Source organism: Panthera uncia, chromosome B1, assembly GCF_023721935.1.
Source record: "Panthera uncia isolate 11264 chromosome B1, Puncia_PCG_1.0, whole genome shotgun sequence".
Lineage (NCBI taxonomy): Eukaryota > Metazoa > Chordata > Mammalia > Carnivora > Felidae > Panthera > Panthera uncia.
The window spans coordinates 189315616-189338723 of record NC_064811.1 but is presented as its reverse complement, the minus strand read 5'-3'; the positions used below and the strand labels follow the sequence as shown (position 1 = coordinate 189338723).

Genomic DNA, 23108 nt, shown 5'->3' with positions numbered 1-23108 from the left:
AAAAACATACTTAAAAAAGTAAAAATAAAAAATAGCGCTTATGCCAAGATTATGGCAAAGCTTTACGACTAAATAACACTCCTCACGTTGCATAACTGGTATTTTCTGTGTAGGTGAATCTTAAAATTTTATTTTTAATCAAAAATTAAAAATTATTATTTGAATTAATGCAGTCATATATAAAAGGTAAACATGACTTGGTAATAGTATTTTTCTCATTTCAGAATACTTCTAAATTTACATTGTTTCAAACATTTGGGAACTTAACTAAAAAAAGGTTGGCATAATTCCAAACTGATTTATTGGGTTTTGGTAGCTTCTGTCGTTTTAGATGTTCCAGTTTAAGCAGATGGATTTTGCAGTGGACTGAATGTTTATGTCCCCCCAGAATCCATATGGGGAAGCCTAATCCTCAACATGCAGGTAGTTGAGATGAGGTCTTGGTCTTTGCTGAGGTGAGCAGTAGGTCTTCAGGACAGAACCCTCAAAAATGGGATTAGTACCCTTATAAAAGCCCTGACAGAGCTAGCTTGCCCCTTCCACTGTGGGAGGAAACAGTGAAAAGAAGTCCATCTCTGAATCAGAAAATGGGCTCTTGCCAGAGGCAGAATCTGCCTGCAACTTGATCTTGGATTTCCCAGCTTCTATACAAAAATATCTAATGACGGACCTTTCTTCTCCACTGTGGAATCTAAGTTCCAAACTCACTTCATATGTCATGTGGACAAATGTAGACTGTCTTTTTAAGCTTCTGTCTTCCCAAATCAAGGGGAACCATATTAGGTAGTCTCAGGAGCTATTTCCCTGTACTCTGTATGAATCAAGAGATTCATGGGTCATAGAATTTAAATAAGTTTGTAAGTCTGCCCAGCTCGATATTACTCTAAAAGCAAAATCTATTACTCATTTTGTATATATAGACAGAAAAAAAAAATATATATATATATATAGTTTTCTGAATAACAGCTACATAAATTATGTCCTTTGGATTTAACTACCATTTAGACAGGCCATTCATTTTAAAGATCATTTAGTAATTAGCAATTGTTGTGATAACTAATAATCTTTTATAATGAATAATTTTACTGTAATTACATGTTCCACTCAGTAACTAATAGTCATAGAGGTAAGTTTTCCACTGTGGAGTTGTCAGAGAAATCCATACTTCCCAGCCAGAGTCCTTCAAATGTTTTTTTTTTTTTTTTTTGCTTCCTTGTTAACCTTCTCGGATACCTCAGTCATTCCTCATAAATTCTCTGTATTTCAGCCGCCCAGAAATACTAGTAGTCTCTTCTAAACTCTCTTCAGTTTTTCATATCTTTTAATGTTCATATTGAGCTGAACTATTTTTTAATGTATTGAAACTGAGAGATCTAATATTCCCAACAAGCCAACTATCCCTCTTCACAGAAAACAAACCTGAGATTGTCAAATTGAATTGCACTTGGCTAACTAGAAATTTTCAAGCCGTTCTATTTACTTACTTTTTAGTGCCTGTAACCTGGTTGAATTTGCCTTTTGTATAAATGTTTGGTGGTGTAAGATGTATACATAATGCATTTACATCTGGTTAGAGAGATCTTTGTTCTATATAAATGAGGTGTTATTGGCTGACCGTATTCTTTTAAATCTCAACTGTAATAATCATATATGACATCTAAAGTAGTTGCTTCATAAAGTAGTTCTGGATCATTATTTATTAATGTTTGAAATGTCTTTATTCATATTAGAGAGAGAGAGAGGGACAGAATCTGAAGCAGACTCCAGGCTCTCAGCTACATGCTGTCAGCACAGAACCCTATGCAGCCCTCTGATCTGTGCGCAGGGGGATCATGACCTGAGCGGAAGTCAGAGGCTTAACCGACTGAGCCACCCAGGTGCCCCCAGATCATTTTGATCATCTGAGTTTAAGCAGTGTTTGAGCTCATTGGAGCAAAAGGATTTATTTACAGTAATTCACCCAGCTATTTCCACAGGTGTATTTTTCACCGTTTTGTGGTAGTGTTCTGATTCTTTTCCAAACTGGATTTTACTGGCATAAGAAATCTTTCTCTAGGTGAATAACTCAGTTTTAGACCTAACGGTCACTTCCAGTATCAAGGTCACCGCAACGTCACCGAAAAGCACTCCCCGGTAGATTAGTTGCCCCAACTTCTCTGTTCTTGTAGTGTAATGAATATACTACTCAGATACACTAACAGATGCACTGAAGAATAATACAGAGTTTATACATTGTACTACAGAGTTTATACATTGTACTAGTATTTTGGGTGGTCCAGTTACCATCTGTTGAATAATCAAATGAGTTAATGGATAGTTGAAACGATGAGTAGATGGATCAACAAAATTATCCTAAAACTTTGAGTTAGGTAGCTTAAAGACTATGAAGCGTATAGGTCTCTCAGTAGTTCAAACTTTGCAAATAAAGATTTAAGGACAAATATCTTTCATCCAGAAATATGTTTATGAGTTACACAAAGGTTCTTCGTTAAATCTTCTTTGAAATTTAAACACTAAAACTTGTTTATAGTCACATGAAATTTGGAAGTAAAGTTGGATACAGAAATATGGACAGTCTTCATATATATTGGTAAATTTATTAATAAGGAGCTGAATTATTCCAAGCATAGGTTATAGCTAGATATAACACCATAGTTAAGAAGAATTTTTTAAGGCAAGTCTCCCATAAAATTCATGTTTTTTATTTATAGATAATTTATTGTTCAATATAAGTTATATATAAAATGTGTAAGGCTTAAATGCATAGTTCAACGAATTATTTTAATGTGTACTCCTTTGTCACCATTGTCTCATGAGAAAAAAAAATAGTGTCATTATGCCAAAAGTGCTGTGTGATATTCCTCCCAACCAGTACTAGCCTTTATTCTGTCTAAAAATAATCTCTAGTGCTCTCTTCGGCAGCACATATACTAAAATTGGAACGATACAGAGAAGATTAGCATGGCCCCTGCGCAAGGATGACACGCAAATTCGTGAAGCGTTCCATATTAAAAAAAAATAAATAAGTAAATAAGTAAAATAAAATAAAATAAAATAAAATAAAATAAAATAAAAATAATCTCTATTTTGACTTTTTAAATAATAAATTCTTTTTTGTATTTTCAGACCCCAGGTTTGCATCCCTACTTTACAAGAATATATCACTCCTCACTGTATTTTACTTTGGCTGATTTGTGAACTTTATTTTTTTTGAACTTTATATGAATCAAATCATACAGTATATGTGTATTCTTCTATCTAGCGTTATGTTTGTTGGCTCTGTGTGTAGTTGCTTTTCATTGTTATTGCTTTATAGTATCTAGTATATAAATGTGCCATTTTCAGTTTATCCATTTGACTGATGGGCATCTGAGTTCTTTCTAGTTTGGGGCTATTATAGATGACACTGCTAAGATCATCATTGCCCATGTCTTGAGTACATCTGAACTCACTTTGGGAGGGATTTGCCAGTAAGTAAGTTATAGGGAGTTGCATCATTGCCTCTAGTAGGTAAAGCCAACCTGTTTTCTAAAGAGTTTGTGTGAGTTTTCACCCCCCATTGGCAGTGCCAAGAGAGTGCTAGCCTGTGAGATTGCCACTCCCTTTAATTTCTGCTGTTCTAGGGTGTCTGGTTTTACCTTATTCCACTTATTAAATTCAGGGTAATGACACATGTACTGAAATATTTTTATATTTAGAAAAGCATCGATTTCTAGATTTAATACTTTCTCTAATGTTTAATTAAGGTATTGCCAGTAAATTATTTAATATCTAACTCTCAATAATTAAGAACAATTATTTTCTGTAGTACTTGTCCCTTAGTCTAATTTTACTTTTACCCGATCAAATGCCATCCTTCAGATTGTAAAGATAAATTACAAAGTACCCTGTTAACCTCTCTGTGAGTTAATTTTATGTAATTAGAATCTTACTCCATTTCATTAAGGTTCTTCTTTTCCCTATGCAAATAATTCCCCAGGGAGAGACGGTTAAGCACACAGAACTTTTGTATAGTTTTCTCATTTTTATTTGCCATAAAGTATGTTGAGATTTTAAAACTTTGTCTGAAATTTCCTTCCAATGTGTTTCCTGAAGTTGTGGTTCAGTTGCATGAACATTTTGCTGTTGATACTTCTTCTGGGTCTAGTGATACTTGGTTCCCTTTATTCTTAGAATAAGGGGATATTAAAAATCAATAACAACTGTGAGCTTTATAGGCAATAAAATCGTGTTAGCAAACAGGCTTTGGGGGAACTAGATATTACTTTCCAGGAATGCAAAAATGCCAAAATGAGGAAGGCTTTGCTCTGTGTAACATTTCCCAAGCTGACCATTTGAAGTTTCTCCGAACAGTTTCTGCAGCATCCCTTTGCTGGGTTGTTTGTAAGGTTTGTAAGGAATTTTGTTTTTGCCATGGATAAACACGTGACTATTGACTTTTCTGCAAACCAGAGTAGAGAAGGGTAGGCGAGTGACTGTTTTCAGTTGCCCAGCTCACAAGAAGCTTCCTTGTATGGTGGCATTTCTCACCAGGATCCTGCCTCATGTTCCTCTCTCTCTTTGTGTTTTATATGCGATGGCTTCCTCTGCTTAGCTACAAAAGTTGTCCTGGATCCACCAAAGTTTCATCCAGAGATGTCTTGAAATATCTTGCCCTTACCATTTTCTTCTTCGTTTCCTTTATCATGTAGAAATTTATCTTTTTCCTCTTTACTGTCACTTTAATGGGGTTTTATTAGGGAGAAGCAATAAACTCAAGTCCCTCAACATATCTTACTGATTGCCTACAGAAATTCACTAATTTGTTTTAGCACAAGCAGTAAAGAAGAGTTAGAGAATCAAACAAATACCTTCTTTGGTGCACATTTTATTTTACCCGTTAATGGGTTATAAAAATTTTCTCAGATCCTAATCACTTTCTTGGCTTAATGTTGAAATATGCCGTCGGATTATATTTTTTTCACAGTTTATATGTGATTTGGTAAACATACCTAAAAGTTAGAAGAGACATTAATTTTCTAAGTGTATTCTTTGCTACTTTCCAAAGCCAGAGTTATTTTCTCTTTCTTACAGTTATTTGAAAATACCACAGGATTTTGTTTTTCTATGCTAAACAATATAACATCATTTCTAAAAGCATGGGGATTTAAATATTTGTCAGGAATAAGCTGTAAATTCTTCTGGGACTAGAGCTTGCTGGGGTGGCTTATTTTTGATAATTTTCTCATTCTTCTTTTCATTCTGCTCTGCTCAGGTGTTACACCAGAAATAATGTAAGGTGTCATTCTTATGCAATAAGTTCACACAAAATATACATGGAGTACATGGAAAAAGCATGAGAGCAAGTCCCCTGCACGCACTCTCTCTTTCTCTCTCACCTTCTTTCCCTCCCAACTTCCCTTCCTAGAGGTGATGGTCTCTCTTTCCTCTCCTTTTTCTATACAAGTGTGTAAAGACACGCACGCACACACACACATAGAAACCACCTGTTTTCATTATCATTATTCTTTTCTGCTATCAAAATGTGCCATTCTTCTTTACATTTGCCAAACAGGTTTACTCTGAAGAACTTTGCATGTCTGTTCACGTAACCACATCATTCTTCTTAATCTTTCTTCATTTTTCTTGTGATTTGTTTTGTTTGGATTTTTGCCTTTTATATTGTGTTTCCTATGTATCTGTACTTTGCTTTCATGTTGACAATTTTGATTACCTTATGTGTTTTGGTAGATTTTCTGGTTTCATTTTTCTAGTATTTAAACATTTTATACCTTATTTCTTATCCTCTCATGGTATTGTTATATTGAACATATATTTAAACATTTTTAAATCAATGTCTAGAGTTAAGGGGCTCCTCTTTCCTCTGCAACCCCAACTTAACATGCTTTTCCTGCTCTTAATCCAAACTCCCAGAGTAAATTTCTAATAATTTTGTCCTAAGGATAATTGGGGAATAAGTAAGCCTCATAGCACTGTTGCTATGTTTTATTTTTATTTTTTTTAATGTTTATTTATTTTTGAGAGAGAGAGAGAGAGAGAGAGAGAGAGAGACCATGGGCGTGTGAGTAGGGGAGGGGCAGAGAGAGAGAGGCAGACACAGAATCCAAAGCAGGCTCCAGGTTCCGAGCTGTCAGCACAGAGACCAACACGGGGCTCAAACCCACAAACTATGAGATCATGACCTGAACCGAAGTCGGCTGCTTAACCTACTGAGCCACTCAGACACCCCAGAGCACTGTTGCTGTTTTAAGCCCTGTTATTAGGTTTCTCTTTATCCGTTTATTGCTTCTTACATTGTAAATCTTCCTTCGAGGAGTGGAGTTTTCTGTTTTTCCCATGCTATACATTTATGTTTGCATTATTTTCAATGTGTCTTTGAAAGAGAATAGGATTATATGTTCAGATCACTTTTTTGTCAGAAATTCAATGACTTTGACGTTATCATCATCATCCAGTATTGCTGAGGGAACCTCCAATTATGAAGGAAATCTGTTTATAGTTCCTCTGCCCCATTCTTGGTCTAATTGTTATTTTTTCTCCCAAGTCATTATGTTCTTCACTATTTCCTGATTCTTACATTTTGTTCATCTCTCATTTTTAAAAATTATTGTCTCTGAAAATAGCTTTCCATTGTTTTTACACTTTAACAGCTTAGTTGACCTTAAAATTATTAAGTAAGAACCATTTTCCCGTCGAGTATTTTAAAAATTCTGTTGTCATGTAGCATTTAATTATGAGCATGTATGCCTTTTTGTTCTTGACACCCTTTATAGTTGAACTATTTTCTCTGCTTATCAGAGAGTAGGAACATTTTTTCCCCTTCCATTAGGATTTCCCCCAAGATGTGTCCAGATGTGAATCTCTTTACATTTATTTTACCTTTCACATAATGAGCCTTTGCAATTTTCCACGCATAGATTTTTCTTCAGCCCACTAAACTTGTCTTTAGTTATGTGCTATCTATTACTTCTTCTCTTCTGTTTTCTCAGTTTTCTTCTTTTAGGAGACCTGTCTTTATGAGGTTTGAGGTTTATGGATTGTCCTCCCTACCTAACGCTGCTTTCCCAACATTTATTTCTATCTTCTTATTTTGTCCTCTGAGGTTAAAAGAGTATTGCTTAAATCATCTACTTTCCTGTTTTGATTTTTTGAAGTGTCATTTCTACTGTAATCACTTGGTCAATTAAAAAAAAAATCTCTGTCTTTCAGACACACACAGCCCCGCCCCATACATCCTGCTCCCCCCCACCAAAAAAACAAAAAAACAAAAAAACAACAAAAAACAAAAAACAAAAAACTGGCTGAGAGAGGTACAGGAAAAATATTTTAAGTAATATATTACAGCTACACAGTGTTTTACTTTTAGTTTAAAAGAAATTCCTGCATGAAATCCAGTTCATGATTTTGGGATGGAATCGAAAAATTGTAGTTTACTAAATATTCCTAGGGCATTTAATAGGCCATGAATTGTTGCATATGAGATGTTCTGTTGTGTTCGGCGTTTTAAGTGGCCCATTTTATCCAATATTCATGATTGATCATCCAAATTTTATGTAAGTGTAACTTTTCCTGGGCCAGAAGATGGTGTTTGGAATCGAGTGCTGAATGATTCACTTCAGATTCCACTTTTTTGAAGAAAATTTCAAAAATATTTTCAATATTAACTATATTGTAACTACATAATTTAGCTTGCAGTGATTATAACATTTAAAGAAAATAATTATTAAAGATACTTAGACTGAAGGCCATTAAGTACTTATGTTTTTAACAGGTAAAATTCACTGAAAACTCGCAATGTATAATTTTTGCATTGACCATTACAATAAATCTTTTTTAAAAAATGAAAGTTACATAAGTACTAGTAAAGATACCTCTACAGACATAAAAGGAATGTTTTAAAAGCCCAAAAGAAAAAGCTATATCTCAAAATTAAATATTCTTCTAAAGGTATATTCTTTAGAATAAATAATGTATTTATGTATTCTTTTAGAATAAATAAAAAGGAAAGAAAACATGTGTATTCATTGAACTCAATTCATTTACATCAAACTTACAAGATTGTGGTATAGTACTCTTTTGCTTTCGTGAGAAAACTGAGGTTGTGAAGCAATAAATAACTTGATCACAATTACTGTAAAAATAAATGACCATTAAATCTCAAACCTAATGTGTTTCATGTCTTTTGACAAAACATCCCTCTTTGTCATATAGTAGTTTTTTTAAACCTTGAGATCCAGAGTATTAAGCTTGTTTTTAATATTTACCTCCTAGGCATTGTCACTTAAAAAATAAAAAGGAAGAAATGATGTGTAAAAGTATAGAGAAGATTGATAAGACCTAGCACTTATTGAGGATCTGTTTACCAATGAGTTATGCACTATTATCCCTATTTATAGATGAGGAAACTGAGACACAAATTTCAGTAATATTTCCAAAGTCCTACAGCTACTAAGTGGTAGGGAGTGAATTTAAATCAAGCAGTCTGACTCTTGATTCAACCCTCCTGAACTCATGACAAGCTACTGTTTTCCCTAAGATGTTGCCAAACACTACCACCCCAATCTGAGGTTGTCAACATTGATACATTTTCTTTTTCTTTAATGAAAGAAGTAAAGGAGAAAACAAAGTTAGAGAGGGAGGGAGGCAAACCATAAGAAACTCTTAAAGACTGAGAATAAACTGAGGGTTGATGGGGGGTGGCAGGGAGGGGAAAGTGGGTGATGGGCATGGAGGAGGGCACCTGTTGGGATGAGCACTGGGTGTTGTATGGAAACCAATTTGACAATAAATTTCATATTAAAAATGTCTGTTATGAAGGTAAGTTAATAAAACAATTTTTATGAGGATAAAAAGAAGATTCACAATAAAATTGAAATTCCCAGCCCCATCCATTTCTCCCTTTAGGCTATGTTCAGCATGAGCTTAAGGAATAGCCTGTCTGCTTCTAAATAAATGTTTACATAGATGTCCAATATGTGCACACTGGTACTGTTTCTATATGTGAGGCATGGTGTCTTCCATATTTTTCTGAAAATTATTTTTTCACTTCATATTAAAATATATATAAGTGGTATAGGACAATTTATTCTGTTTTATTCTCCAGTATCCCATTGAAAGAATAAATTGCATCTTTCCTTTCTCCTTTAGAAGCCTTTTAAAAATACCTTTCTCCTGTGAAAACCTTTTGAAAAAAAAAGGTTTTACTATTACAAGCAGCATTATACTAGGTATTAATGTACATGTTTCCTTGTGCAAAAGTTTGAGAAATTCTCCTGAGCAGTGTCACCTAGATTATATGATGGGGAGGTAGAGAACATGGGCCAGTGTGTAAATTAGCACACTGCTTAGTTCATTAAGAAAGTTTTGCTTAAAAATGTCAACTAAAAAAATTGTGAGTTTGCTGACATGGTTATAGTTGATCTATATCACGCATCTTAAGTAACACAGAAGCTCCTTCCCTCATTGAGTGCATGTAATAGACTGCCAAGAGCAGTCTTCAATGACCACCCTGTGTAGTGTGGCTCTAGCACATATATTAGGAAGCAGAATTGCAGTAGGGAAGGTTTCTCTTACCGTTCACTGCCAGTTTGCTCCTCACTGTGGTTTATACCAATTTTACTTCCCCTGACAGCTCATGATGTATTTACCTCTTGTTATCATTAGCATTTGATATTGTCGGTCACTTAAATTTCTGCCAATCTAGTAGATAAGGTATGGTGTCTTACTGTGTTAATTTGCCTTTTCTTTATTACTAACTTCTTTATATGTTGTCACTATTAGCTTTTTTCTATATATTTATTACCACTTGGGTGTCTTTTTTTTTTGAATGCCTGTTTTTTTTTCTAAGTAGTTAAGACCTTATAGGGGAGCCTAGGTGGCTCGGTGGGTTGAGCTTCTGACTCTTGATTCAGGCACAGGTCATCATCTCATAGTTTAGTGCATTCAAGCCCCGCGTTGGGCTCTGTGCTGACAGTGTGGAGCCTGCTTGGGATTCTCTCTCCTTTTTCTGCCCCATCCCTGCTCACACTCTTACTGTTTCTCTCAGAATAAATAAGCAAACTTAAAAAAATTTGGTTGAGATTTCGTTCCAGCTTTAGTGACATATAACTAACATAGCATTGTGTAAGTTAAGGTGATGATTTTATGCACATATATATTGCAAAATACGTGCCATAAAGTCATCACTAATGAGAACAATTAAGAAATATTCTCTTAGAAGCTTTCAAGTGTATAATACAGTAATTTTAATATGGTTACGAAGATGTATGTACATTAGATCCCAAGAGCTTACTCATCTTATAACTTTGACCATTATCTCTCCATTTCCCATACCTTGTAGCCCTAGGCAATAGCCATTCTACTGTTTCTATGAGTTTGGGTTTTTTCTGATTCCACATATCAGTGAGACCATACAGAATTTGCCTTTCTGTATCTGACTTCTTTCACTAAGCATAATGCCCTCAAGGTCCATCCATGTTGTTGCAACTGGCAGAATTTCCTTCTTTCCATGGCAGAATAATATTCCACTGTGCATATGTGTGTGTGTGTGTGTGTGTGTGTGTGTGTGTGTGTGTCTTAACATTTTCTTATTCATTTACCCATCTATGTCCACTTAGGTTGTTTCCACATCTTGACTATTATAAATGTTGCAATGAATTATTTCCTTCAGATGTATACCCAGAAGCTGAAATGCTGGATCATATGGTGGTTGTGTACGTTTTTGAGGAATCTCCCTAATGTTATCCATAATGGCTGTACCAAATTACATTCCCACCAATACTGTACAGGAGTTCCATTTTCTCCACATCCTTACCAACACTTATCATATCTTTTTTTATGAGAGCCATTCTAACAGATGTGATGTGGTATCTCACTGAGGTTCTGATTTGCATTTCCATGATGGTTGATAGTGTTGAGCATCCTTTCATGTACTTGTTGTCCTTTTGCATGTCTTCTTTGGGAAATGTCTATCCAGGTCCTATGCACCTTTTTAAATTATATGTTTTGCTTTTTTTTTGGTTTGTTTTGTTTATTTTTTTGGTACTGAGTTGCATGAGTTCCTCATATATTTCTGTATTAACCTCTTATGAGATACATGATTTGGAAATATTTCCTGCCTTTTCATGGATTGCCTTTCCAATTTGTTGGTTGTTTCTCTTGCCATGCAAAACCTTTTTAGTTTGATGCAGTATTACTTGTTTATTTATATCTAGTTCCTTGTCTTTTTACTGTCATTTCTAAAAAATCATTGCCAAGACCAATGCCAAGAAATGTTTTCTCTGTATTTTCTTCTAGGAGTTTTATGGTTGCAGGTCTTACATGTAAGTCTCATTTATTTTGAGTTTATTTTTCTGAGATGTGTAAGATAGGGTTCTGATTTTGTTTTTTTTTTACAGGTGAATACCCAGTTTCACCCATACCATTTATTGAAGAGACTGTACTTTGTTCATTGAGCATTAATGACTCCTTTGTCAACAGCTGATGACCATACACGCATGGGCATCGTCTATTTCTGGGCTCTTAATTCTGTTCCATTGGTCTGTATATTGGTTTTTATAACAGTGTCATGCTTTTTCATATACCACAACTTTGTATTATAATTTAAAGCATGACGCTTCCCACTTTGTTCTTTCTCAGTATTGATTTGGCTATTTGGGGTCTTTATGGTTCCATACAAATTTTAGTTTTGTTTTTTTCTATTTCTGTGAAAATGGCGCTGGACTTTTGAGAGGGATTGCATCAAATCTATAAATGGCTTGGGGTACTATGGACATTTAATAGTATCAATTCTTGTGATCCATGAACATGGGATATCTTTCCATTCTTTGATGTCATCTTCAATTTTTTTCACTTTTCATAAGTTTTTTACAATTTTTGGTATAGAAGTCTTTCATCATTTTGGTCCAAATTATTCCTATTTTTTGATGGTGTTGTGGCTGGGATATTTTCTTTATTATTTCTTCAGATAGTTCATCATTATATGTAGAACTAAAACTGATTTTTGCATCTTAATTTTTTTATCCTAAAACTTACTGATTCATTTATTAGCTCTAATAGTTTTTGGTAGTGTCTTTTGCCTGATTGCTCTGGCTAGGGCTTTCAGTACTATACTGAATAAAAGTGATAAGAGGGGGCACACTTGTCTGGTTGCTAATCTTACAGAAAATGCTTTCAACCTTTTACATAGAGTCGGATGTTAGCTGTAGGCTTGTCAGATGAGGCTTTTAAGATTTTCAGGTATATTCTTTTTATACCCAGTATGTTGAGTGTTATTATCATGAAAGGGTGTTAAGCTTTGTTAAATGCTTTCTCTGTATCTATTGAGATAACCATATAATTTTTATTCTTACTCTGTTAATGTGATGTATCACATTTATTGATGTGGTATATTGAAACACCCTTGCATGTCAAGGATAAATTTCATGTTATCAAGGTGCATGATCTTTTTATGTGCTGTTGAATTTTGTTTGTATTTATTTTATTGAGATCTTTTTGCTTTCATATTCATCATCCTGTAGTTTTCCTGTTTTTTTTTTTTTTTCCTTGAAATGTTTTATTTGGCTTTGGTGTTAGTGTAATGCTGACTTTGTAAAATGAGTTTAGTAGGCATATTCCCTGCTCTTCAACAGTTTTGAAGAGTTTGACATGTATAGGCAGTTAGTCTTTAAATTTTGGGTATAATTCACCAGTGAAATCTTCTGGTCCTAAACTTTACTTTGTTAAAGATTTTTAATTACTGGGTCAGTATCTATACTCATCAGTAGTCTGTTCAGATTTTCTATTTGTTTGTGATTCAGACTTTTTAGATTGTATGTTCATAGGAATTTATCTAGTTTCTTCTGAGTTAGTTAATTTATTGGCATTTAATTGATCATAATAGTCTTGTGATCCATTTTATTTCTGTGGTATCAATTGTAATGTACTCTCTTTCATTTCTGATTTTTTATTTGAGTGTTCTCTTTTTGTTTTTTATTAGTCGCAGTAAATGTTTGCCAATTTGCTTATCTTTAAAACTAGAAAACAAAACACTATTAGTTTGGTTGTTGGTTTCTGTTGTTTCCGAGTCTCTGGTCTCTGTTTCATTTACTTCTGCTATGATCTTTGTTATTTTCCTCCTTTGGTAATTGGGCTAGGTTTGTTTATCTTTTTCCAGTTCCTTGAATATGAAGTTATTCTATGTATTTGAGATCATTTTTTCTTAATGTGAGCCTTTATTACTATAATCATACCTCTGAGGACTGCTTTCCCTATGTCTTATAAGATTTGGTATGTTGTGTTTCCCTTTTTATTTGTTTCTTTTTTTTTTTAACTTTTTTTAACGTTTATTCATTTTTGAGACAGAGACAGAGCATGAATGGGGGAAGGTCAGAGAGAGAGGGAGATACAGAATCTGAAACAGGCTCCAGGCTCTGAGCGGTCAGCACAGAGCCCGACGCGGGGCTCGAACTCACGGACCGTGAGATCATGACCTGAGCTGAAGTCGGACGCCCAACTGACTGAGCCACCCAGGCGCCCCACCTTTTTATTTGTTTGAAGACAATTTTTTTTTTTAATTTCTTCTTTGACCCTTTGGTTGCTAAGAGTATTTTGTTTAATTTCCATACAATTGGGAATTTTCCAGTTTTCCTTTTATTTTTGATTTCTAGTTTTATAAAAAATGCTCAGACAAGAGACGTGGTATGATTTCAGTCTTCTTAAACTTGGTAAAACTTGTTTTGTGACCTAATGTATGATCTATGCTAGAGAATGTTCTGGTGCATCTGAGAAAAATGTGTAGTCTAGTGCTGTCGTGTGGAAGATACTTACTGTGTATGTCTGTTAAGGCCATTTCATTTATTTTTTTTAAGTTATCATTTATTTATTTTGGGAGAGAGAGAGAGTGCATGAACTTGCACTTGTACCAGCATAAGAAGGGGAGGGGCACAGACAGAGGGAGAGAGAGAATCCCAAGCAGGCTCCACACAGTCAGCCCAGAGCCCAACAGGGGGCTTGAGCCTTGGGATCATGACCTCAGCTGAAATCAAGAGTTGGACGCTTAATCAACTGAGCCACCCACGTGCTCCAAGACCATTTCGTTAAAGTGCAGTTATTGGGGCACCTGGATGGCTCAGTCGGTTAAGCGTCCCACTTCGTCTCAGGTCATGATCTCACGGTCCGTGAGTTCGAGCCCCGCGTCGGGGTCTGTGCTGACAGCGCAGAGCCTGGAGCCTGTTTCAGATTCTGTGTCTCCCTCTCTCTCTGCCCTTCCCCTGCTCATGCTCTGTCTCTCTCTGTCTCAAAAATAAATAAAGGTTAAAAAAAAAAGTTAAAAAAAAAATAAATAAAGTGCAGTTACTGATTTCCATCCGGATGATCTGTGCATTGATAAAAATGAGGTTGAATTCTCCTAGTATTATTGCAGTACTGTCTATTTCTCCCTTCAGGTTTGTTAATGTTTTCGTTATATATTTAGTTTCTTTTACTTTGGGTGTATAAATATTTACAAATATTATAGCCTCTTGTTGGATTGATCCTTTTATAATTATGCAAGACATTCTTTGTCTCATTACAGTGTCTTTTTAAAATTTTTTATTTTATTTTTTTAATTTTTGAGTGTGAGAAAGACAGAGAGACAGAGAACAAGTAGGGGAGGGGCAAAGAGAGAGAGGGAGACACAGAATAGGAAGCAGGCTCCGGGGTCTGAGCTTTCTGCACAGAGCCTGTTGATGACCTAAGCCGAAGTCGGGTGCTTAACTGACTGAGCCATCCAGGTGCCCCTACTGTTTGTCTTAAAGTCTATTTTATTTGATATAAATATAGCTACACCTGCTCTGTTTTGGTTTCCATTTGCATGGAATACCCTTTTCCATCCCTTCACTTTGAGTCTACATTTGTCCTCAATCCTGAAGTTAGTCTCTTGTAAGCAGCATATAATTGGTCTTATACGTTGTTTTTGTGTATATTTTTTGTTCCATTCAGCCACTCTATATCTTCTGATTGCAGAATTAAATTCACTTACTTTAAAAATAATTATCGATAGAAAAAGACTTATACTGTCTTATTGGGGTTTTTTTTTTTTTTGCCTGTTTTTGTTTCCTTTCCTCTTTTCTTTTTCTCTTGCTACCTTCGTCTGTGAATTGATGATTTTTCATAATGATGTGTTTTGACTCCCTTCTGTTTATCTTTTATTTTTATACTGTAGGTTTTTGTTTTGTGAGTATTGTAAGGCTTATATAAAACCTTCTATGGATATAACAGGCTATTTTAAACTAATAATAATTTCACTTGGACAACATCCAAAGTCTCCTCTTTACCCCTCCCGTATTTTTGATGTCATAATTTACATCTTTTAAATTGTGTATCCATTAGAAAATTATTGTAGTAATAGTTATTTCCAATAGTTTTTTTCCTTTAACCTTTACACTAGAGGTATGTGATTAATGCACCATCATATTACAGTATTAGGGTATCCTGAATTTGATTATGTACTTACCTCTTTACCACTGCGTTTCACATTTTCGCATGTTGTAATGTTATTAATTTGCACCCTTTCACTTCAGCTTGAAGTACTGCTTTCAGCATTTCTTGTAAGACAGCTCTAGTGTGATGACCTCCCCTGGCTTTTCTTTGTCTGGGAAAGTCTTAATCTTCTTCATTTCTCCAGGTAAAATATTCTTAGTTGGCAGTTGTCTTTTTTCTCTCAGCATATTGAACATATCTTCCTACTCCCTCTTGGCCTACATGGTTTCTGCTAAAAAAACACAAACAAACAACCATAATAAACAACAACAAAACAAAACAAAACAAAACTTTTATAGACTTATTAGAGTTCCTTCGTATGTGAGGATTTTTTTTCTCTTTCTGCTTTAAAAAAAACAACTCTTGTAGTCCTTGATTTTAGACAGTTTTATGATCATATGTCTTAGTGAATATCTCTGCTTGAGTCTGTTTGGGAATCTATAACCTTGGTAAGGTTGTATTTCCAAATCTCTTTCTAGATTTGAGAAATCATCAACCATTATTCTTTAAATTAGCTTTCTTCCCTTTTCTCACTGTGTTCTCTTTCTCAGGCTCCAGTAATGCATAAATTATGTCTCTTTTAGAAATCCTATGGTTCACATAGGCTTTCCTCACTTGCTTCCTTCTTTCTTTTCTTTTCTTTTCTCTTCTTTTCTTTTCTCTTCTTTTCTTTTCTTTTCTTTTCTTTTCTTTTCTTTTCTTTTCTTTTCTTTCCTATTCTTTTCTCTCTTCCTTTTTTTAAGTTTTGTTCTCTTCTGACTGGCCAATCTCAAATAACCTGTCTGTTACTTTACAGATTCTTCAGTTTGGTCCAGTCTGATGTTAATGCTCTCTTTTGTATTTTTCATTGTGTTCATTATATTCTTTAGTTCCACATTTTCCTTTTGGTCTCTATTAAACTTTTTGTGGAGATTGTGCCTTGTTTTCCAGATTCCTTTGAATTGTTTTCCTGTGTTTTTTTGTATCTCAGTGGGCATGCTTAAAACAACTTATTTGAATTCTTTATTGAGCAAATTACAGACAGATTTCCATTTGTGCAGAGTTGATTACTGGGCAGTTATTGTGTTCCTTTGGTGGTGTCAAATGTCCTTAATTTTTCATGTTCCTTCAAGTCTTAGGTTGTTGTCTTCACATTCAAGGGAGTCACCTCTTCCAGTCTTACTGACTGGCATTTGGGAGAGAAATACCTTTCTTCCATCCTGTTTGAGGTACTGAGTCTTTCTCAGAACTTTTCTATGTATATTCTTGGTCCACACATCTTGGTCACTCTTGGAGGGGGGAATTCTTAAGAGTGTATGCCTTCTCTCAGTCCTGTCAACCAAGTCAAGTGTTTGTAATTTCCTTCTGGCTTTCCCTAGGATGCTGCTGGTTTCTCAAGTTTGTTTGCTTTCTTCCAGTCCTGCAGAGTTGGGCCTGCTTGCCATGTCCTAAGGCTTGCTCTCTCTGTCCTGGGGACATGCACAGGCAGACCACCATAGGGTGAGGGAACTAGTGGGTAAGGCCTGTGGAGCATTGGGGATGTCCGTGGCCTAGTTGGGGGATCCACGGGTTGGGCATTTCTAGTGGCTCATGGGTGTGCTTCCTGATGGAGTCTGCAAAGGATTGAGTAGGATTTGCATTCGTTTGATGCCCTCTGAGTATCCTGGCTGCTGGTCTCCCAGCTTGTGGGCATGTAGCACACCTCAGCATTCTGGATAGGGTGAGAAAGAAGTGAGTCTCTCTGGCAGTGTCCTGCAGAGCTGGGGAAACTGGGTGCTGACTCACATGCTCTCACTTTCCCCTGTGGAGAAACCGGGAGCCAAAAGGGTCTCCCTTTGCATGGAGCTGTTCCACCTTGCAAGAGGGGTGACATGGGTAACGTAAAACTGTTCCTCTTACCTCCTTCAGTTCATTCAATGTTGAGATTTTTGTTTGTTTGTTTGTTTGTTTTTGTTTTGCTTTGCTATCTGTTCCAGTGGGGTGCTGAAGCTTCTCCGTTGGACTCTCAAACTTCCACAATGGCACTCTCGTCCATGGGTGATTGTTTAAATCAGTGTTCTTTAAAGGGAGGGTGGTGGAAAATGCCTGTTACAACACACTGATGACATCGATCTCCAGAAAGATCTTATTCATTTTCTTTACCTTTTTCTCCTCTCAGGTTATATGTGTTTTCTAATTAATTTGTATATGTTATTCTAAATTTATAATCAATTATTTCTTGTATTTTTTCAGATATCTTTTATCATGTTTCCCCATGTTTTTAAAACTTCTGCTTATTTGTTCTAATATCCTTTTAATTTTTAGATAGAAAACTTTAGCACTTTTTTTTACAGTTGGCGCTACTTTTGTATTGAAACTAATACTTTCTACAACCAAAAATATAAAGATTTCTTTTTGTAATGTTATAGGTTTGTTTTGTGTTTAGTTTTTTCTTACATGTAAGTCTATATCCAACAAGAAATTATTTTTACAGTATGAGTCATCATACTGATTAATTCTGTTTAGTTTGCATTTATTTAATAATTCATCCTTTCACATTGACATATAATGACACCACTATCAGGTGCCACGGACCTTTTCTGAGTTCCTTCTTAGCCTGTGTTCTAATTAATTCTGGCCACTGGGTATTGTTTTAATTATTCTAACTTAAATTTTATCATTAAAAAAAACTTGTCTTTTTATGCAAGTACCCACACCATGTTCTCTTTCCAGTTTTTTTTTTTTTTGAGTATTGGATATCCATTCATCCAAAGAAATTTCAGCTTCAGATGTATATGTTCAGTACCAGAGAGCTGTTGGGATTTTGAATGGTAATATGTTGATTTCATAGAACAATTTGCAATAGTTAACATCTTGATGATACTTATGTAATATGTTAACAGCCATATCTATGTAGAACTCACTGTATGCTAGCACTTTTCTATGCATTTATATGCACTTATTTATTTTTCCCTCGTCACAATATTATGAGGTAGGTATTTAATTGCATCCATTTTACAGGTTAGAAAACTAAGGCATGGAGTGTTGAAAAATCTTGTCTTATTTCAAATAGGTAGAAAGTGGTGAAGTTAGGAGCTCAACCCAGTTTATCTGGCTTTAGTCATTGCTCTTCTACTGAGGGTACTGTGTTGTCTCTTAGTTCTCTATCCTAATATGTTATTAAATATGCCCCTTCCCCCCTAACTTTTTTAACCTTCATGTTAGAACGCAACCTCGACAAGAACAGATAATATTTTTCTTTTTTTTCCACTGTTGTATTTCCATGTCCTAGAATGGTGCTTGGCACAAATTAGATACCCAAGGAATATTTCTTAGAATTAATGAATTTCAGTTGTTTTAAATCTTGGAGCGTAAAAGCACCCCAAACTGTGAACTGTCCAGGACTCTTTGGAAGGATTCATTTTTCCATTAACATTATCCTTCCACGACATCAATAGACAGTGTAATATTTTTTAAAGCTATCCAATCATGTATTTGTTTATGCATTTCAAAGTATTGTACATTTCTACCTGCCAGCTGAAGGTGATATTGTCACATCCTATCATCTTTTGTAAATAAAAGCCTAAAACAAACATTTTGCATGCATCTCATGTGAATTATGAAGGACTTCAAGCCTTGATATGTCCTCAAGACCAGTACCTTAGGACCTAAGAATCCCTAATGTGTTAGGCCTTTTTCACACAGTTCTTACATCCCTATGGTGAATGCTATGCAAACTTTAGAAGTGTTGGTGTTAGAAATAATTGTTTTCTCCTTCTAGTCTGATGTAAACATTTGTCAAGAAGTATAGGCCATATTTCATTCTAACTGCTCTTCTCCATTTTTCCAGGCACAAACTTTTTTCATTCTTTATAAAATATAGACGATTAGAAGCCTAGTCTTGTACATAAGAGTGTCGCACTGACTGACTTATTCCTGGTGAGGTTTTTTGGTATATTCATTGTTGTACATCCAATTTCTGACCAAGCTGAGTCCTTCACAGGGTTAGAAAATAATAACTTTCTAGTTCTTCATGTATTCTTTCTTTAATATTCTCAAGATTTACTCATCGGCTAGATTGTTTTACTTTTGCAAGTTTCTAATTTTGTCACCATTTAAATGTACAACATGAGTTTATCTCTGTTTACTTCCACAAATTCAGTTAATTCAGCTAACATTTTTAATCCATTTTTAGAAGTTCTAAAATGTATGTAAAGGTATTTTTTTCCTAATTGTAATTTGGAGAATGGATATTAACCAGTCCTTCATGCAAGAAACAAATGAAGAGGGCGGTATTGCTAATCCCACTGCCTAGATACACCAAGAACAGTAAGGATATGCTCCCTGCCCTACCTAAAAGATTTTACAATTGAAAGGAAGAGAGAATTGTGAAAAAGATAACTGTTGATGCATGCACTGTTATCACCATGGAGGATGATGCTACGACTTTGCTGGGCTTCACTGAGTGGGCTAATCTCAAGTTGATGATGGATGATGCATTTCCAGGGGAGAAGTGAAGAGTTAGAGAGGACACAACATCTGCAAGTTTAATGGAGGCTGGAAAGAGCTGGGGTATGAGGAAATGGGGGTGCAACATACCTTGAATGAAAATAACCTAGGAAAAGGTGAGGTAGAGCCAGATCGTAATGGACCTTTCCTCTCATTAGAACTGCTCCAATTAGGCATCAGTGCATGGAGCCCAATGCACAGCAGACCTGAACTGAGATCCAGAGTCAGATACGTAACCGACTGAGCCACCCAGGTGTCCCAAGTGTCAGCTATTTATATTTTCAGTTTCTTGTGTTTGTGTCTTTGAATAAGGCTTTTTAAACAAAAAAAATATACGTGGTATGTTAGGGTCTACATCCTAGTTCAAATAAGATTATGTGGAATAGTCTGGGAATTTATCATAAATACTCTATGGTAAAATCATTTTACAAATTGATACACCTTATTAGGCAACTTGTGAAGCACAATGCATTTCCAGTCTGGGTACTCGTTCTAATTATTAATAAAAATTTTTTTTCCCACTATTTAAATCTTTAAGTCAAATGCTGTTCTCTGAAAACCATTGGAGACCATTACTGGGCAGATCCCTCTGTGAAGCGCGCCTGGGGTAACTCCCAGAACCAAATGTTGGAAGAGTGTTCCTCTGCTTTGGTCTGTTGTTTCATTGCTGAAGGTCACCATTAATGGGATGACTTTGATATTTTGGGGGGAAAGCTTTGAGAAACATATGCACTATACTCTTAAACCTGAAAACTGTATTATTAACATAATCACTATATACTTTCTGATTCAGTGCCAAAGAGTGACAGCAATCATGCTATATCATTATCAGAAATCACTTCAATTGGAACATAAATGCTTGAAATTGTAGGCTCTACATGATTACTGAATCTCATTGTGACTGGATAAAATATCATTATTAGGCAATTTCTGTGTGACAGTCCCTCTCTCACTTGCCTTGTTTGGCCGAAAATTGATGATTTACCAACATTTTTTGTCCTCCTGATCTTGTATTTTATTTAATAACCACTCTTATCTTTATCTGATTGGGTTGGTCATTATTTAAATTTGCTGTAATAGAAGGGGTCAGCATTATCTCATGGGTTAATATGAACTTGATCACGTTCTGTTTGGACTTTATTCCTCCCTTTGGTACTTGCATTCCAGAACTCATTCCCATCTGCTCTGAATGGCAAACTGGCTGTATCTTGATTAAAAAATTAGTAAAATCTGGGGATTTTGTATCTAATATTAATTTATACAGCCAGGCAAGGCAAGTCAAATTTATTGAACTTGCAAAAAAAAAACAACAAAAACAAAAACAAAAAAACCTAATGGGAAAGTCTTTATTGGAAGCATAAGGAAGCATAAGGAAATAATATGATTTCCCCTGCTTGATGCTTGATTCTTTGGGGGTGAAATAACTTCTGTTGAGCAACCATAATTAAAGATCAGTGATCTGAAAGAGCTAATTACCCAAGATCAATGTTGATGCTATTTTAAAAGTTTGTTTCATATCAACCTCACAGTGTTTATGTCATGGGAAATTTTATTTTGTGGTACAATAAATACTAGCACTTTCACTGGATAAAGTTTATTAAACTCAAATATCATCCAGTAATTTCATACTTGGCAAATGCAATATAAAGCTGAAATTTATTTCAATTACAGTTCTTTTCCTACATGTTAAAGCTGTTTTAACCTTTAACAGCATACAATTATTTCCGAATAGATCATTTTTAATGATTCATTATGTATGAGGTCATTTGACAATGCAATTAGCTTTGTGATGAAATTTCTATTCTTTTGATCATTCTGTACCTATAATGAATGAGGAGAGTTTTACATCTAATTTTCTGAAATTAGAAGATTAAAGATAGAAACAGACTCTTGTATTGAAATGACTAGACTCAAAATGACTAGATTGCATTAGTCCTTTAGATGTGCAGAACTGACTGCGGTGTTACTGTTTTTTCTCATTATTCATTCAGCAGATCCATTGGTACTGTGCTGCCTGCTTCCATTATCACCCACATTTTCAGAATGTGCTGGAGATTAAAGAATAGGTCTTGCAACTTTACAAGAAAGATATGCATCAGCATATGGCGCACAGGACTAAGAAACGTGGCCCTAAAAGGCTAAAATAGAACTTCTGAAACCCTGTGCAAATATGGCCATGTGCCATAGAAACCGTAGTTTGTTGTCACATATTATTTATTATCGTTGGCCAGATATTTACTGTGTATCCAGTTAATTCATCCTGTGTTTTTATTTCCATGCTTCTTATTGCATACCAGTTAATCACTGAGGCATTATATTGTTTTATTTAAAATGGGTTTCAAAACCAAGAGTAACTTTTATAGTTGATGAAACTTATATGGGCTTTTATTCTCCATCTAGTAAATACAAAAAGAGATTCAATTGATGTGAAAAAAAGATAAAATGAGTTCTAGATCTATTAATATGTGGTTAAGGATGGAAACAGCAACATAGCTGAAGCACTATATATATATATATATATTTTGTGGTACATATGTATATATGTCTTTGTGATTTAAGATAATACTCTCAAGCTACTTTCTGTTTTGGCTCATCATAAGTAAACATAATTTTATATTGAACTGACTGATGGTTTATCTTCAAAATGTTAAAGCTATATTTGTTGTGGATTAAGTTTTATTGCAAGTAGGTTGGATTTTACCTCCCCTCCCCCTCCAAAGAAGCTATCCAATGAACCATCTTTAATGAAGTTGGTTATCAAAGCTATATAAAAATAATTTTCAGAAACTTGCTTGGGGAAACTATTAAATAGGAGTATAATTATTTTCATAGGCACACATATCATTTCTCTGTGCTTAATGTATCTTTTAATGTGAAATTGCTGTTAGTATGACTGTTTTTGAGTTGATAAATAAGTTAATTAAAAAAAAAAACACACAACAACCTCCCTTAATATAGTCAACTCCTCATTAAGGATGATTATAAAGAAATTTAGTACAATGGATAGCTCCAGACTCATTCATATTGGATTTTGAAATATTTACCCTTGGAAATGCTTGCTTGACCTTATCTGTAACTCCATCTGATATTTTGCAATTCTTAACAAAGCCATCTTGGGACATTAACTGATGGCCTCAATTTCC

The 23108-nt window shown here is 34.9% G+C and overlaps 1 long non-coding RNA gene and 1 other non-coding gene across 2 annotated transcripts in view; both read left to right on the top strand.

Moving 5' to 3' along the window:
* LOC125923468 (uncharacterized) overlaps positions 1-23108 on the top strand; it is a 280311-nt gene that overhangs the window by 167294 nt on the left and 89909 nt on the right. The window lies entirely within an intron of this gene.
* LOC125924050 (U6 spliceosomal RNA) lies at positions 2907-3013 on the top strand. Its single transcript, XR_007458237.1, has one exon. It is a non-coding gene; the product is annotated as a U6 spliceosomal RNA (small nuclear RNA).